Raw genomic sequence first — 17,990 nt, forward strand, 5'->3', positions numbered from 1 at the left:
ATGGAACTTTTAATTTTCTTCAAGATAGTGATATTTTATACGTGTCAGGAATGGAAAGATATGAACAAAAGATATTATGTTAGTGGCTCAGAGTTATGGAATGGTGAGGCTTTACCTCTTAATTCAACGTTTATTCTATTCTCCTATGTATGTTTTCATCGATTGTGTTGATATGTATTTAGGATTAGTATTGTGATTTATCAGCATCATGTTTTCTTGAGAGAATAACATTTCCACGGGTTTCATATATAAAACATTTAAGATATACTTTGATACTGTGATAATTTTTATAATTATAATTAAAATTGTTTTTTTAAGAAATAGTATTTAATAAGACTGCGGATAAATATAGTGCAAAACACTTTTAAAAATAGACTTGGAGCAAAACATTGTTTCAACTTTAAATTATATCTCATCACTTTACCAAATAAATCCTTAATTTAATGTTCAATGGAGAGTTTCAAATGTTTTAGCGTTGTTGTATTTTTATTTGATTTTTTAGAATATGTTTGACATTGTATTTTAAAATTCAAAAATATAAATGTTTTTTATTTTAATTAATATTTTTTATACTTTCAAATTATTTTAATGTGTTGATTTTAAAAATATTTTTTAAAATAAAAAATATTTTTAAAAACAATGTAAACACTCTAAAAAACGGTATTAATGAATAAGCTAATTGCCGTGTGTATTTCTTTCAGCAAGATCGTACTACAAGATATTTTTGTTCTCGCTCAAATAGCCTTGATTAAGTATGATGACTTGATTGACAGAATTCCTGGTCTGGAAACCTAAATAGTTAATAATTGATGGCTAATTTGGGTACTGGACTCCATTCCTCTCCTCCAAACCTTGGATTTTGGCCTTTTGCTGCATGGATCCTGCTGTGCTTTTTTATCACCTTTACATTTCACCAACTCTATCAGGGCAAATTTAGGTCTGTTTATTATGTGTTTACGGAATCTTGATTGTTTGGAAATTCAAAAGGTAGGAACAGGGAAGCGCTTTTATATCCCTGTTTGCTTTTGGAGTCTGATTATCTTGACCCCTGCTCACGCGTGCGGGATTAAAAAAATTATTTTTTAAAATAAAAAACAATCACAGCTATATTCTCTACTATTTAGATGTCATTGCAACTGTTGCATGGTTGAAATACGCATGGGCAGCAGCGTCACGCAAGGTTCTCAATTTATTATGATTTCTCCTCTATCAATAAAATAGGAAGTCCAGCCTACCACCATCAGTGGGCCCATCCCAAGAGAATAAAGAGCTCTGTCATCCTTTCCACCGGAAAGGATGGAAAAAACTCGAGAACGACTTTTGTCATGTTTGTTACTTTTTAAAAAATTATTTTTTAAATTTTTTTATATTTATTCATTATTAAAAAATTTTCAAAAAATATTTTTTTAATCAAAAAAATACTTTTTGATCAATAAAAAATATTTAACTTGATTTTTTAAAAAATATTTTTTTTTACTATATTTATTTTCTGAAAAATAATTTCTGAAAAATCACTTTTCAAACTTTCTTGTATTTATTTGTTGTTGGGAAAGTTAGTCAATAGAAAACATTTTTCAGTTAAAAAAAAAATTAGCTTGATTTTCGGGAAAGTGTTTTTCTGAAAAATTTGAGAGGAAAACACTTTCGGGAAGTTGTGAAAAAATTAAATTGATTATATCAAATTTGATCCTCAAACTTTTAATTGCTATATATATTTTGTTTTGAATATATATTTTTTAATTTTATTTTTTAAATTTTAATTTTTATAGTAACTTTAATCCTTGTTTTTATAATTGTTATTTGGTTTTCTACTATTATTTTTTTATTAAAATTTTTTATCTATCAAATTTGATCATCATTATTTTGATTGTTACTTTTTAAAAAAATACTTTGTGAAATATTAATTATTATTATTTTAATTTCGTCATCTTTTTTTTTAGATTTGATTTTTATTATTTATTTTATTTAATATAACTTATGAAATCTTTTTTTTCAATTTCATTCTTATTCAACTTTTTAATTTGTAAGATTTGTTTCTCATTATTTCAATAAACTCGAGAAAAATAATATGTTAATAATTTATTTTTTAATTTATTTTTCATAACATGACCAAGCACTAAAAAGTATTTTTCAGTTCATTTTTCATAATATTGTCAAATATTAAAAAATAATTCACTTTTCAAAAGAAAATAACTTTTCTACAAACAAATGGAGCCTTTATTACTGGACTTATCTTATAGTCAAGCACCATGCTAATAATACCTTACGGGCTTCATTTCAGACTCTGTATTTTTTAATATTATAGTAGTTTTTCTAGTTATAATTTAAAAATAAATTAAAAATATATATATTTTTTAAAAATATATACCTGGTTAAAATTATTATGATGTGAATTTTTGTAATTGCATGTAAAATAAATAATTATTTAAGTTTTTTATAAGATAAATATTTTAAACGTGAGATTTAGAGTAATTTCATGAGTTGTTTGACTAATCAAGCAATTTTTTCATATGAATGGTTAAAATTACTATAACACCGAAAGGCATCCAAGCTCTGGAATAAAAAATAGATCCACGCGGTACCTTATTTATTCACTGGACTTGCAGGATGTTCAATGAATCGTGGTGATTAATTGTGATGCGCGTAAACTGGCCCGGACACCCTACATAAATTAATCAAAAAAAAAAAAAGAGATCCACGCTCAAGGTCACATCGAGGCAAAGACAAGGTTATATCCTTGAAATAACCTTATCACATCTTCCTCAATCTCCATGAATGTAGCTTTTGGGGGCTGGGGTGACATTTAATAAATTATACTTAATCTTTAAAAATTTCAAGTTTGAGATCTTTTAAAATTGATAAAAACCTATATCAGCCTAATAAAAAAAGTATAATATGAAAATATAAATTAATCATGTTTAATGCTTAAGCTGGTAAGAAAAAAACAGCATTGATACTGAAATAATAACAAACAGCGACTATTAGCTCAATTAGTATTGAAATAGTGTTTGTTTTTAAAAATATTTTTTTTCAATTTAATTTTAACACTAGTATATTGAAATATAAAATAATAATACAAAACAAATGAAATTAAAATTAAAATTTTTCAGTGCTCAGTACACAGGCATGGAGGAGGTAAAGGCTAAGGCTACTTATTTAATTGATTTCTGGAAGCCTATAATGCAAGCTTTGGTTGAATTTATTTCTCGACTTTAAACTCATCATTTATCACAGCCAGTCCTTATAGTTTTTATCGGCCTTCGCCGCCCTTGCAAATTCCCCATTTGCAGGACGATTGAGGTATTAGAACTCCACGTTATTATTCATAATTGGTTAGATAGTGTAGTTATAATTGTATTTTAAATAATTTTTTATATTAAAATATATATTAATAATTTTTTTATTTTAAAAAATTATTTTTCACATCAACACATTAAGATAATTAGAAAATATTAAAAATATATTAATTTTAAATATTAAGATAATTAGAAAATATTAAAAATATATTAATTTAAAATAAATAAAAAATAAAATTTTTTAATTTTAATTTTTTTTAAATAATTTTAAAACACAAATATAAATAAACTCGCCACTAATAATTTAATTATTTTCCTGGGTAACATCTAACTTTTCAATCTATTACAGTGTCGTATCCTTGCACAACAATCTCTGTATCTTTAAAAATTAATATTACAATAATTATTCACTTTTAAACCCGCCACTAATAATTTAATTATTTTTCTTATTAACATCTAACTTTTCGATCAATCACGGTGTTGTATCCTTCCGTAACAATCTCTACGTCTTTAAAAATTAATATTACAATAATTATTCATTTTTATTTTCTTAATATCCTCCCCCATCGTAGCTTTTAATGTAGGATATCCAAATTAGTTTATATATATCAATTAATTTCTATACATTCTAAAATTAAGTAAATCTTCGTTGACTATCAACATTAAAAGGATCCATATATGGTTGTCTGGTAATACATTTGAAAAGTATTTTTGAGAAACTTTATAATTTAGTTTTTTAAATTAATATATTTTTGTTATTTTTAAATTATTTTGATGCAATAATCTTAAAAATAATTTTTAAAAAATAAAAAAATATTATTAAAATATTTTTTTAAATAAAAAATATTTTAAAAAATAACTATAATTATATTTCCAAACATTAAACAAACACAATACATGGATAGTTTTGTAATAAAATCAACACCCGGGGACACTTCAACTATCGAAGAAAAAACAAATCTAAAAAATCAAATCAACCCTGTCTTCTCTCTTCTCTTTACCTGTTCTCTGTCTGCATGAACCCCGATGATGTTTGGCTAGGCAGTCCCAGAGACCTATCCCCAGTGCAGTGATTTTTTTAACATTGGTCGGAAATTCCACGTCGCCACGTGTATTGTCTGATTTAGAACTATCCAATTTTCATTCTTTGATGTTCTTGAATTTCCACGTAACTAAGCCCAACTCTCTTGCCGGTAAGATGAATGGATGCATGGCAGGGAAAGGAAAGTCGTGATGAAGGGATCAAACAATAGTTATCACACTGGCCTCTGGATTGACAGGTTTATTGAAATTTAACTAAAAACCTTTTCAAAATAGTAAGCATCGAAAATGATTTGTTAAATAAATCTAGCATTTCACATCGTAGTTTTTACGGTTAATATTTGAAAATAGCTGAATATCAGCCACGTACATGATAGGGACACCTGTTGGTTTGAAAATAACTAACAGTTCTAATGTTTTAGTAAATAGTTGCAGTTTCAAAAAAATAAACTCAATGAAAATTATAAATTATTGTTTTTTTAAACCACAATCTTATTTCTTCTTAAAAAAATTCATTCTAATAAAATACATGCAAAATTATAAAATATTAATTAATTAAACATTCTCAAGGCTATATTTAAAACGAATCGCAGTTTTAACCACTTCCATGAACGGCTGCAACTCCAGATTTGACAGTCCAAGGATCGCCAGTTGATGCGCACACAAACTTACACGGAGGTGGAGTCTGATCGGACGGCCGAGACGTGACGCTAAAATCGAGTGGCACGCGGAGTTTAAAACATTTGGACTCTCTCCTCTCTGTGGACATTATCTTGCTGCACAGTGTTCGATGGCTTCGATACTTAACTCGCCGTACCAAGCACTTCATTTCCACACCAACATGCCTAATTCATATGTCCAGACACACCATTGATATTTTTTTCCACGTGTAAATCACGGAAATGATCTCGTCTGATTTCATGAGTGTGGGACCACCAAGCTGATCTTGTTATTTTACGTGTTAATCTTATTTTATTGATATTTGACTTCATACGTACATTAATGAAACCATTAACATCAACTTAATCAAATATCCTAGGTCGTATGATGGTGGGTCCTACCCTGGTGACATCACCTACAAGGCAGCCTTCTCATTGCCAAAGGGATCGGAAATTGTTCACCGAATTGTTATCAAATCCAGCCGGTGGGTTAATCCGGTCATCAAGACCTGACCCAAGTCAGGTTTCAAATAACAGGATAGGTGTTGACAAGATTAAATGGTAAGTGACCTGGGAAATCATCACGTGATGTAATCAAAACTCAGTTATTATATTTTTTTTAAGAAAACAATATATTTTAATTTTTAAAAAATATTTAAATAAAATCATTTTAAATAAAATTATTTTAATTTATTTGACCGGCTACTTAATTATAAATCACGTAAAAATCTGATAATGTTGATTTAATAAAAATAAGCTGGTTCCACAATTAATTTTGTGGCCCCACGAAATATATTGTATGATTCATGTTCTAGATTTTAAAATTTCAAATTGAATGAACTTGAGATCCATCATTACTGATGGTGTGTTTAGATAGATGGTCTTATTGTCTATGTTTCGAATTGTGGCAAGATTATGTTTTAAATTATTATTTTTGTTTGAAAATATGTTTAAATAATATATTTTTTAATTTTTAAAATTTCTTTTTAATATTAACATATCAAGACAGTAAAAATATAATATCTTCAAAAACATGTTTTAAATTTTTAATAACTGAATCAAACGTAGCTGGAATAGCTGATGAGGTGTCACGAAGCTACCGAGGGCTGTGATCGTATTACATTATGCCTCGAGGCACTAATGAGGTTTACTCATTTCCCATCCCTAATTATAGCAGGGTCAATGCCTAATGATGCGATCTTTCTAGAATAAAGAGACATGGCAGGCATGGCATGCAACAATCATCCTATATAATTCCTTAATTATGTTCATTTTTGGTTTATTATTTTGTCTTTCGGCAAGGTAATTTATATTTTTTTTAGATAAAAATATTTTAAAGTCAATCTACAGGAGAATCAAAACTAAACAAACATTTATACGAGCTTAGAATATACGTCGTATACCAGTTTAATATTTTGAAACCAGATAAATTTATTAAAATGCTGGTCATAATATTTCATTTTTTTTTAAAAAAAAGAATAACTTTTGAAAACTGCCTCGCCAGCGACTGTCATTGTATGACTAGTCGCCCCTCCAGGGTTTAAGAGAAACATGGGGCTAATCCATCAAGGTGAGATAGGTTAGATAGATGATCACTGCCTGGGCTTTACAGAACAAGCAAATGATTGGGAAGATTTTTAGCTTTTCATTAACGTAAAAACAAAAGCATTAAACGGGGATTAAAGAACAAAATCATCACATAGAAATTCTCCATAGATGTTTTATGCGATTCATGCAAAAGGAGAGGGGGAGGGGGAGGGGGGATGTACGAGAGGAAGGAAGGGGCCCGCCAGTGATAATTGACAGTGAAAGAAGCTACAAAACGAGCGTGGCACAAGGGGACATGGAAGCAGTGTATCGTGCAGGGACGTGAGGGGACATTGGTTTCTGGATCTTCTGATGAGAAGGGGACTCCGTTTTGTCTCTTTTGTATTCCACCATCGCTTTATCATTCATCGAGCCATATTCTCTTCGGCCATTCATTATTCAAGGTTGCTTTATGGCCCTTTACACCAGAGGAGGAGGACAGAAAAGAGCCTTCTCTTTCCCATGTTTCCTCCCTCCAGTGATTGATCTCTCACTTTTTCTTTTTTCTTTTTAAATTTCGATGGACCTTTTGCATGGGTATGGTCTGGTCTTCTGCTAAAAAAAATCAAACCCCCCTTGTCCTCGTGGCCCAGCGCAAAGCTCCTCGAGCCTGCAGGGCGCTGCTCCATTTGGATGAGACTTTGAGACTGGATTCCCTAGATTGAACCGCTCATTAGTGATTAAATAAAACCACTGCCTTCTTGCTAATAAAATTCAGATTATTCTTATGTTTTAAAATTATTTTTTACATATTTTTAAATCATTTTAAAAAATAAAAAATATTATTTTAATTTATTTTTAAATAAAAAATAATTTAAATAGTAATCACTGCCACATTCTCAAATAATTGTAAATTATGTTTTGTAAAACAAGTCAACCATTTTTTTACATTGAGTAATTTAAATAGTAATCACTACCACATTCTCAAATAATAGTAAATTATGTTGTGTAAAACAAGTCAACCATTTTTTTACATTAAAAAAATGTTTTTCAAGTAATTTTTATGATTTTGATGTATTATAAAAAAATTATTTAAATATATTTTCAATTAAAAATATTATGCATTGTATTATCAAATATATAAAAATATTGTTTGACAATGTAATGGCAATTGCTTTTTAAAGAATTTTTTATTTAGAAATGCATCTATATATATTTTTTATTTTATAAAATTTATTTTCAACATCAACGTATCAAAATAACCAAAAAAATCATAAAAAATTAATTTATAATATATAAAATAATAACCAAAAAAATTATAAAAAATTAATTTATAATATATAAAATAATTAAAAAAATATGTTCATGCCACTTAAACAATCACACTTCAAGTTATAACCCAATCAAATACTATTCTCTTTTCTCATAAAAAGAGGTTTATCGGGAATTCAAGCAATATTACAATACATCGTCACATTTTTAATATAATGTCTTGTTGGTATTGTGATAATATTTATTTTTAAAATTATTTTTTATTTTAAAATATATTAAAATAATATTTATTTTTTATTTTTAAAAATTTATTTTTTAAAAAAACTGAAGTTAAAAACATATTCAATTTCTTAGCTTTTCAACTGTAAAAACCAACCGACCTTGTTCCGTGAGATTTAACCTTGATTTGCATCCTATCAAAATCGTGGTTGGCTACCCAGCTGAGCCTCGTCTTGGCAAAGGTAACAACAGATGTTACGCACTTGCAAAGCATGTTTATGTTTCTTAGTGGACATTTATGATTTTCATTTCGCATCAAAATAGCTGATTTTATGCATGTTTTGCATACTTCGACGCCACGGCAAGTCTCTTACTGCAGACTCTCGTCGACAGCTTTTGCCCTTTCTAATTCCTGCATTAAATGTCAACATTTGCGGACATTGGAGTACCTGCTCACCAAGAGGCATGCGGCATGCCCTCGTGTTTATCGTCAAGAACATAGTCTATCAAGGGCCGCCCTTATTATTATCGTTTTTTGATGGGTGGATTTTAATAATAAATTATAAAAAATATATTTATTATTTTGATATATTTTGAATCAAAAAATAATATAAAAAATAATCATTACAACAATATCAAATACAATCCAAAGACATGAATGTACTCCCGAATGGTTTAGCAAAACTACCCGTGTAGGATAACCAAAGCTAACTCTAAGCTTATTACAAGCAGTGATGCCTTGATTGATCTTCTCTGCAAGCTACCCTATAACACGGAAGATTGGTACGCGGACGTTTACTATAAACTCAACCGTAGGGTTAATTCAAAAGGTAAAAATAACACACATTCAATGCAAGATTCTAATTCAACTCTTACCACTGATTCCTTAAAATAATATATCTATGTTCAACCAAGCTTATTGTAAGGATATTTTAATTTACCATGATATAAAGATAGGAGGAATAATTTTTTTTTTAAAAATATTTTCACAAGGAAAATGGAAAACAGAAAAGAGAACGACGGACCTTTTGTGGAAGAAAAGGAAACGAGCCTATTGCTCTACCCGGCCTGAAACCTAGCCCATCAAATTCTAAAGACAACTCATGTAACCTTTACCTATTCTTAACAGATCCAAAACCCATAGGCCCAATAAACGAGGCCCAATGTCTCTCATCACCGTCTTGAAACCTTGACCCAACAATCCGAGCTTAGCTTTCTCTGGGTTTTTACAGGGTTTTGCAGCTTCCAATGAAAGCCCTAGTCTCCAAAATCCTTAAAATCCAAATCCAAATCCAAAAATTCAGCTCTCAACAATGGAGGGAGTGAGCAAATCGGTAGCCGATTTGATAGTTTACGAGCATCCATCGCAGAGTAAGGATGTCGATAAAGCAATCCTCCATGAACTCAGCTCTCTCCTCTTCAAGTCTGTTTCTTTACCCTTTCACTTTATATAGAACTGTAGATTTTTTGTGTTTTTTCTGAAGGGTTTTTTTTGTTTTGTTTTGCAGATATTCTCAGGCTTTCGATGGAGTTGTGTTGGCTTTTACAGTGTTGAGCTGAATTTGGATGTCCTTGCTCCTTGAAAGATGCAATTGGCTTTTACAGTTTGGATGTCCTTGCTCCTTGAAAGATGCAAGAATATTCACTTACAGTTCATTTCAGCATCAGTACCATAAAAAAAGATATCTTTATGGAACAAAAGATCAGCCAGTTAATTTTTAGTAACATAATTGTTGATGGGCATGTGGAGTGCACCCAAATCATAGGGAGGTGTATTGTGGGGAGTTTGACATCCAATTTCTTAGATTTTATTTATCTGGAAGATTGTGCTTGGAGAGAGGTTGGCAGATAGGACTACTGGCTGCTTTCAAGGCCCTGGTTTTACGGTAGCCCAGAAAGAAAAATGTACAAACATTATTTATCAACCATCAAACACTTCTGTTTTAGGCACTAACATAACACATGTGATTTATGCTCTATATCTAGTTGCTTTCTCCTCTCTTTTTTTCTGCAAGGATTACAAGAAGTTCACAAACGACTGCATTACCTAATTATCAGAATGTGGATGATGAAACAGCCTTACAGTGTGCCTTTTCTTTTTGGTTAGAATTTTGAGAGGATCACGACAAGACATGCTTAGTTTACTCATTGCCCTTAGTCTAATTGACAGACAGCTTAGTTTACTTGTGCCCTCGGTCTACTAGATAGACTGAAAATTGTGGAGGTAACTGTAACATCTGACACATTGCTGTTGCTGTAAATTTTAAATCCCGTCAAGCTTTTTGTTTTTTCCTGCAAATTGTGGTGTTGCTTTTCCGTGCATCTACCGACTCTGGTTGTATAATACAAATAACAGTGATAAACTGTTTGGGGTGCCAAATTTCAAGTCTCAACATATCAAACTGAAACAAGCCGCTCAAGTCACATCATATTAACTATGATAAACTCCCTGCTGCATGTTCCCCTGTTACGAAATTGGGTTGATTCGGTAATTTTATTGAGACCTATCCAACACAAAATAGATTTTATTTCGCTGACTTCTATTTATAAATGTTTGAATTTGGTTGATTTTTGCAGCTTGGATGAGGAAATACTACACATTTCAGGATCCTTTATTCCAGCCAATACTGGAAGTGTTCATTGGTTGGACAAATATTATGCTGATGCTGGAACTGACAGGTTTTCAACCGAACTCGCAGCTCCAAACTTTGGATGAATTTGTTTCCAAGTTTTTGGATTTTAACTTTAAGTTGACTTTCTATCAGTAACAAGAAGCCAAGGATACAGACCGAGGAAGAAGTTGAAATGCAAGAGCAGGTCACTGTAGGCGGAGAGACATTACCTTTGGTTAATGACCACGAAGTAAAGAGGTCAAAGAAACGTAGAAGAGCAGAAGATCAATGAAGGCTGTTGTTGCTTCCTGGTTGTTTACCATTCTCGTTTTATCTTTTTGATCCCGCTCTGTTGTATGATCAGTCAAACAGTTTTAATTCCTCACAAAATCTCTTTTTTTCATTTGTATTTGGGGTTGAATTGTTATGCCTACCTGATTATTCTTAACCCCAACATTGATTAACATTGACCCCTCACCAAGTACATCTCTCGGGATGCAATTTGTTGTAAATACAAATATTTTGCTTCAAGTAATTTGAATTTCTGTAGAGGTGGCACGGAAATTAACTGTCCAAGATTCATGCGTATATATGTTGTAGAAGTGGAATTCTAGATACCAAGACTTCTATCATGTTCCATTGTTTGCTAAGATTATTATGCTGTAGGCAAATGAGCGGGATGGATATGCCATGCGTGAAAGATATTGTCTAGGCTCATTGAGTCGAGTGATCACGCAAGGTCCAAAAAAAGGAACTAGCGGAGGTTTGGTTTGCGGTGGCCGACCTCCACTTGTCGCTAGATGGTCTTTCATCAACCAATCTAGACGATGCTCAGAGGTTGAACCTTTGGTGATTCTCCATTATGTTGGATAACAACGCTCTGTAAACTACAGCTATATGGCCAGGTGTCAAAAACGGAGGCCTCTGGAGATTTCGTCAATCTAATTCCTTGATCAATCACATAAAAGTTGGAGGACATCTAGTGTTGGTTTGTCAATCATTTTTGCGAGGATTTGGGTGTGCAAAAGTACATTCCATTGGCACCATGTACTTCTGATTGGCATGGCAGCAGCATATCCATTTTGCCTCCCCTAAAACCACTACAGATTAAAAACAAATCGGTATTGGTGGAAGCAAGATCAATTTTAGCATATCATCACGAGGCATGGGGTTTCTTTCATTCAACACCCCATATTCGATCATGGGCCCATGTAATATTTCATCATATATTAGATGTGAGCATTGATATATAAATTGGGGATGAGGTGAGAAAGCTGGGTGAGAGAAGTCTGGTTTTTTCTGGTTGGTGAATGATTCTCGCTTCCTTCCAACTCCCATGTGAGAGCTTGCTTATTAAAATCAGAAGAATACAGAGAAGATCATGACAAACTTTCCCCTCATAATCCGGTCTTGTAACGTGCTATCTTAGCTTACCAAAAGCATGAAGTCTAAATCTTAATTTCTTCTTGATGAGAATTTTAACCTCTCTTCTTATGAGACATTTAGCAGACTGGTGCATGTGTATGAGAGAAGGGCGTAGCAGCTAACATCGCATCTTTGTTTGGTTCACATCACCTTATTTCACCCACTTCTGACAAGCATTTTCTCACTTTGAAACTTTGTGATTGGTTTGGTTTTCGAAAATCTTTTATAGATACGAAGATGATATTGCCCCTTCGTTATAATGGAATAATCAGGTTTCGAGATAATTTTATAACCCTCCTCCCTTCTCATGCATGCTGAGGTGAACTGCATTTCGCTTGGTACAAGAAGCTTCTTAAACCAAGAATAGGGGTTATGTAGAGTTTTGGTTACTGTTTCGATACAGAAAAAATATGGAAACAACAGGACAGAAAATGCATGTTTTGATGTATTTTTTATTTTAAAGATATATAAATTCATTTCAAAAATATATTTATTTTATGTTTTTATCTTTCTTCTTCAACTAAACATGCTTTTGTATCTATTTTTTTTTTTTTTTATCAAAACAGCAATCAAATATCACAGTATGTGATGATTTTTTTTTTATATTATTATTAATATAAATATCCAAACTAACTTGCATGTATTTTAATTAATCACACATATTCTCAAATTAACATATAAGTTTTTAAAGATTATTATATTAGTAATTTTATGAAAAACAAATCTTTTAATTTGAAGTTATTATCACTAAATTATTTATGATGATAATTATTTTTATTAAAATATAAGGGTGTAGTTTATAAAACTATGAATTATTTCGAGTGCCTTACTCCTATATATGTAAAGAATTTTAGAACAGAAAATTAACTAAACCTTAGAAAGTATATAAAGCTTTGGGACCGAGGGTTGTATGTGAATCCCTAATAATTATAATCAAACATTCTTCAACAACAAAGAAGTTTCGACTTTATATTATATGGTTGTCCTTGTTAAAATATAAGTTCGTAGTTTTGTTTATATACATGAGGCATGCTGGAGTCTTGCAGGTCAATTTGATTAATACTCTTTAAACTATAAAAAAATATACCGGAGAGGCCAATAACTATCAAGGTCTTATGGCGACCTTAATTCTTCGTAATATCAAGAAAGAATATCAATCATTTTCAATCATTTGAAATAAATAAAAATTAAAATGGTAAAGGAATGATTGGCACTTAAGAGCACTTTGACTTCAACTTCCTACCCACCTAGGCTTGCCTCTTGCACCATACACTCCACCCTCCACCCTCCACCCATGGCCCATTGAAAAAGAGGTCTCGCACGTTCATCATTGTGTTCCCTAATCAAGTCAAATATTTAGATCGATGACTGAATATGTTATTAAGAGTAGTTGGGTCTTAAATTCACTCTAATCATCATCACTGTAAAAATTATGTTTAAGGGAGTGTGAGTTAGCATAATGTGAAATATATGGATGGAAATTCAAATAAAAAAGTTTTTTCAAAATTAACTTAAAAAATGAGGATAAATGTGGGATTTTTTTTAATAAAAAGTTCTAGGTGGGTATATTGAAAATCAAGTGTAACTAGGGTTTAAAGTTCATTTTTAAAAAAAAACCCTTCTGGTGCCAAATTAAAGCTCCTAAAGATAAAGATAAAGAGTGTCTTATATTTTAAAGTATGATGTTTTTTAATTGAAGATATATCAAAATAATATTTATTATTATTATTGATATTGATATATTAAAATTATAAAAAAATACATAAAAAATATTAATTTGATATTTTTTAAATAAAAAATTAATTGAAAAAAAGCTTTTATGGAAAAATAGGTTTTTATGCAACAAACAGACACTCATAAATAAATCCACCACTGAATTAAATTAGGGAGGCAGTTGATAGAAGTTCTAAAGCAGCCAGCTATGCATATATACATGTATGTGGGTTTAATAATGTAGCAGCCTCGTCATCTCTTCTTCTTTTTTTTCCTTAATTCAGACTTTTGCCAATGTCATGTTCAAGAAAGTTTGGTTTAATTCAATTAAAACTTTATGAATTTCTGTTCATGACTGCTATATTTTTTTCAAGCATGAGAGAGAAGGCAATGGTACGGCAGTTTGTGGAATCTTGAAGGCACGGGTGCTCTGGGCTCTCGGAATCTGTACGGGTCTCTTGGGAATTAGCGATCAAAAAAGGGGCCTAGCCAAAACTGAGAGGTTGCTTGTGATTATGATAGTTATTGATTTTAAAAGTGATTTTTATTTAAAAATATATTTTTAATATCAGTATATTTAAATGATTTTAAATTTTTTAATTTTAAAAAATATAATTTTAATCGTGTTTTCGAACACAAAATAGTCTTTATTCATAAGTTACGTTGCAGCTAGCTCGTTATTTGCCGAGATTTCACACTCCCAATGTGAGGGTCTTGTAAACATTGAAAAGTGAATTCCCTATAAGCCATAGCCCACGACACACTGCCTGTATCTTTTGCGTGTACTCCATAGTTATTAAAACTGATTCGAAAGTATACCAGTGTAGGAGCATCTTCCATATAAAATGCGATTTAAAAAAATTAAATTGATAAAACAGTATTTTAAATAATATAAATATAATTTTTTTATTATCTTTATTCCAATGAAAAAAACTATTTGAACAGTTATTTATATTGAAGTTAGAGAAACAAGTATTTCATTATTTTTTAATAAGTTTGATATTATTTTTTTATTTGGCTATATTTAATTAGTTTATTTTTTTAATGACTCCACTTTATTGGTTTTGATTCTTTTGAGAGATATATATGAATAGTATTTATAAAAAAAAATACATTTTAGTATTCTATTTACCACTTTAATGTGTAAAATAAACATAAAAAACTAAAATAATATTTTTTAATATTTAGCTTTTCATTTAACACACTCTTGTTGGCAATGCTAACCCAAAAGAAGTAATTTGTATAAAATAAAATTTTTAAAATAATATTTTTTAAAATAAAAAATTAACAAGTTTTTAACCAGGTTAATTAAATTAAAAATCAACTTGAATTTATAACTATGTTAAACCAGGTTAATTTCTTCAGGTCAGTTTACACTCCAGGTCGACTCGCTGTGCAGATCCGGTTTTATAAATATTCAAAAGTGAACCCCCAGCAGGCTATGGTCCAGGACATTGGGTGTCCTTGTCTCTTATGTACACCCAGGAATCAGAAGGCTTTTGTATCAATGAAGAGCGGTGTTTTTGAGGTTTATAAGATTCTGTATTCACCGTCCAATTTATGGTACGAAAGAGCTGGAAAAGAAAGACCTTTTGCTTTTATCGTGTGAGTGGACATAATATTAATTAGGGCTAAAATCCAAGGGAGGAACATTAATTTAAACCCATGTAAGTGCTGAGTTCTCTTACGTAAGACGAAGGTTTGTTGTATTGAAATTCTGTGATGTATGGTAGCTTGGTTCTACAATAAAATCAAGTGTTCGTGCGAGTGCACTTCTATCTGTACTGTCTACCCCTCTGCTTGCAGAGTAGTGACATGATCGCATTAATCTGGCATGTTACAAGTTGTGCAAATGACGTTGCTTAGCCGCGGTGGCTCAGGGGAGAAGTCATCGAGACTACTGATAACCATTAATGCTTGCTGCAACCAGTCCTCCGCTATCAACACAATTTTCGCATGGATGTGTTGAATTTTAAAATAAAAATTCATTTAAATATATTTTTAAATAAAAATATATTTTAGAAAACGCCCTTCATTACAATCTAAAAACATCAGCTCGCAAATTGCGGGGATAGGGACCAAGGATCTTGCATGTATACGCAACTAGTAATCTAACGGGACTATAATATTTACAAAAAATATACAGGGCATGAGAAATTTGCTGTAGAACTAGAGGGAGTCTAGTGTGGACTGTGGCAATGAATAGATGATTTTGTCCTTTGTCAAATCATCCATTTCAATGTTTTTTATATAATAAATTTACTAAATTACCCTCCATGTTAAAATTAATTCAGGCTTGTTGCGAGGGAATATTCATATTTTTTATCTGGTTTCCTGTTAAGACAGGGTGAGTAGAGAGGTGGGCTTCAAGGTAATTTAAAAAGTATATATATTAAAAATTCAAACTTATCAGGCATCTGCCCCGCGCGCAGAAACATGTGGAAAGTGTCACGGAGCTTTGAATGTGCTAAGGAGTCATTTGGTATCAAGAATTTTCTTACGCGGCGTCAATTGATAGCTGGCTTGGTGTTTAGAAGTATAATAATAATTATTTTTAAAAATATTTTTATTTTAATATATATTAATACAATATTTTTATTTTTTAAAAAATATTTTTAGTATTGATATATTAAAATGATTTAAAAATATAAAAAATATTTTAATTTAAAACAAAAAATAAAAAAATAATTTTTAAAAAATAATTTTCAGTTACATTGTCAAACACTGCTTTCTCTGCAAAAGGCACATGCTGGGTCGCGCTGAACAGATCATCGCAGAGCCATTTCCTCCACAGATCGCCGGTGTTGGGTTGTAGTAGAAGGAAGATTTTGACAATGGATATAGTTTTAGAAAGAAGCTGCACTGGAGCTCTTTTTTTTTTCTTTTCCCATTACTGTAAACACGCGTTGTCGGGTAGCTTAGCGAAGTTCAAACAAAAGATTTTCTTGTTCCTGAAAGGGAAAGTAGCGTAAAACAAAAACCAAGTAAATCTTGTCTTGAATTGATGGTTAACCTTACCTGGAATTCATGGTTTTATACGTAGTCACAGAAGATGCCCTAAATGAGCCAAAATGATGAACCCTTGAAGTCTCCAATTTAATAATTTAAATTTTTTAATTGAATTAAATTATTTTTTTAATATAATATTAAAATTTTAATAACAAAATAATTATGAGTTTTAATTTTATCTTTTCTATTTATTTAATAAAAATTAAATATAAAATAATAAGTGTATTTATATAAACTCCAAGCCTATAAAATAATTTTTTTTTGACATCATTCGAGACTAAGGAGCAAACTTTGACTTACAGGCAGGACAACGGACAACAAAAGGTGTCCCTCCCTAAATAGTTCAAATATGGAGCAAGGAAAAATAAGAGTTATTGTTACCTTTCATTTATCAAATATGAAAAAAATAATTGATGTATGAGTTCTTTTCATAAATAGGTCTTAGATTGGTGATTCAAATCCATATACTTTGAGCTGACGAGGGCGCAGCACGACAATTCTCTAGGAGGGTTTAAAGATTAGAAATTTTTTTTTTCTGAAAAAGCTAAAATTTTAATTTTAATTACAAGTGTTTATCCTAAAACTTATTATTTTTCCATGAAGGGCATAATGTTAATGTTTTTTTTTTAGGGGGCCAAGCCCCTGTTGTAACTTTTTATTATATACTATTTACAAAAGCAGAAAACAAGCTGTTGAATTATACAAGCCCTGCATCGAGATAAAACCGACACAAAAAACTTGGTAAATGGCCAAGAAAATAGTCAGGAATTATGAAGTTTGACAGCTTCAGCTGTAACTCTAACAGCCCGGAAAGCCCCTGCCAGTCACCCCTAATTCATTCAGCCTAATGAGGTAAAACCGGATGGCATAAAGCGTACAAGCTGATATTATGCAACTATAGTATTAATTTTAACCAATTCTGAATTCTGATGCTCTTACTTTTGATTGGAAATTCGATGCCATCAATATTTTATTTTGGTTCACTATGATGAAGATATGAAGTTTTTAGAAAATAGAGCTAATTGATAAACTTCAAAATAATAAATCTTTTTGTTAATTTGAATCATACAACTGTTAACATATATATACATAGGACTGCAAACTTGAATTTAGAAACAAAGCTAAGATTGCGTCTAGCATTTACACTGCATTTACATTGAAGATTTATTTGTCGTTACAAGCTTGATATTAGGCTTGAATGATGGTTGCATAATCCT

General features: G+C 30.8%; 1 long non-coding RNA gene across 1 annotated transcript; it reads left to right on the forward strand.

Annotated features, from left to right (window-relative positions):
* The first annotated feature begins 10,457 nt into the window (after positions 1 to 10,457).
* Positions 10,458 to 11,186, forward strand: LOC105128843 (uncharacterized). The gene is made up of 2 exons (XR_842957.1): positions 10,458 to 10,693; positions 10,780 to 11,186. It is a non-coding gene; the product is annotated as an uncharacterized LOC105128843 (long non-coding RNA).
* Positions 11,187 to 17,990: the final 6,804 nt, after the last annotated feature.

Source organism: Populus euphratica, unplaced genomic scaffold (assembly GCF_000495115.2).
Source record: "Populus euphratica unplaced genomic scaffold, PopEup_1.0 scaffold11.1, whole genome shotgun sequence".
NCBI lineage: Eukaryota > Viridiplantae > Streptophyta > Magnoliopsida > Malpighiales > Salicaceae > Populus > Populus euphratica.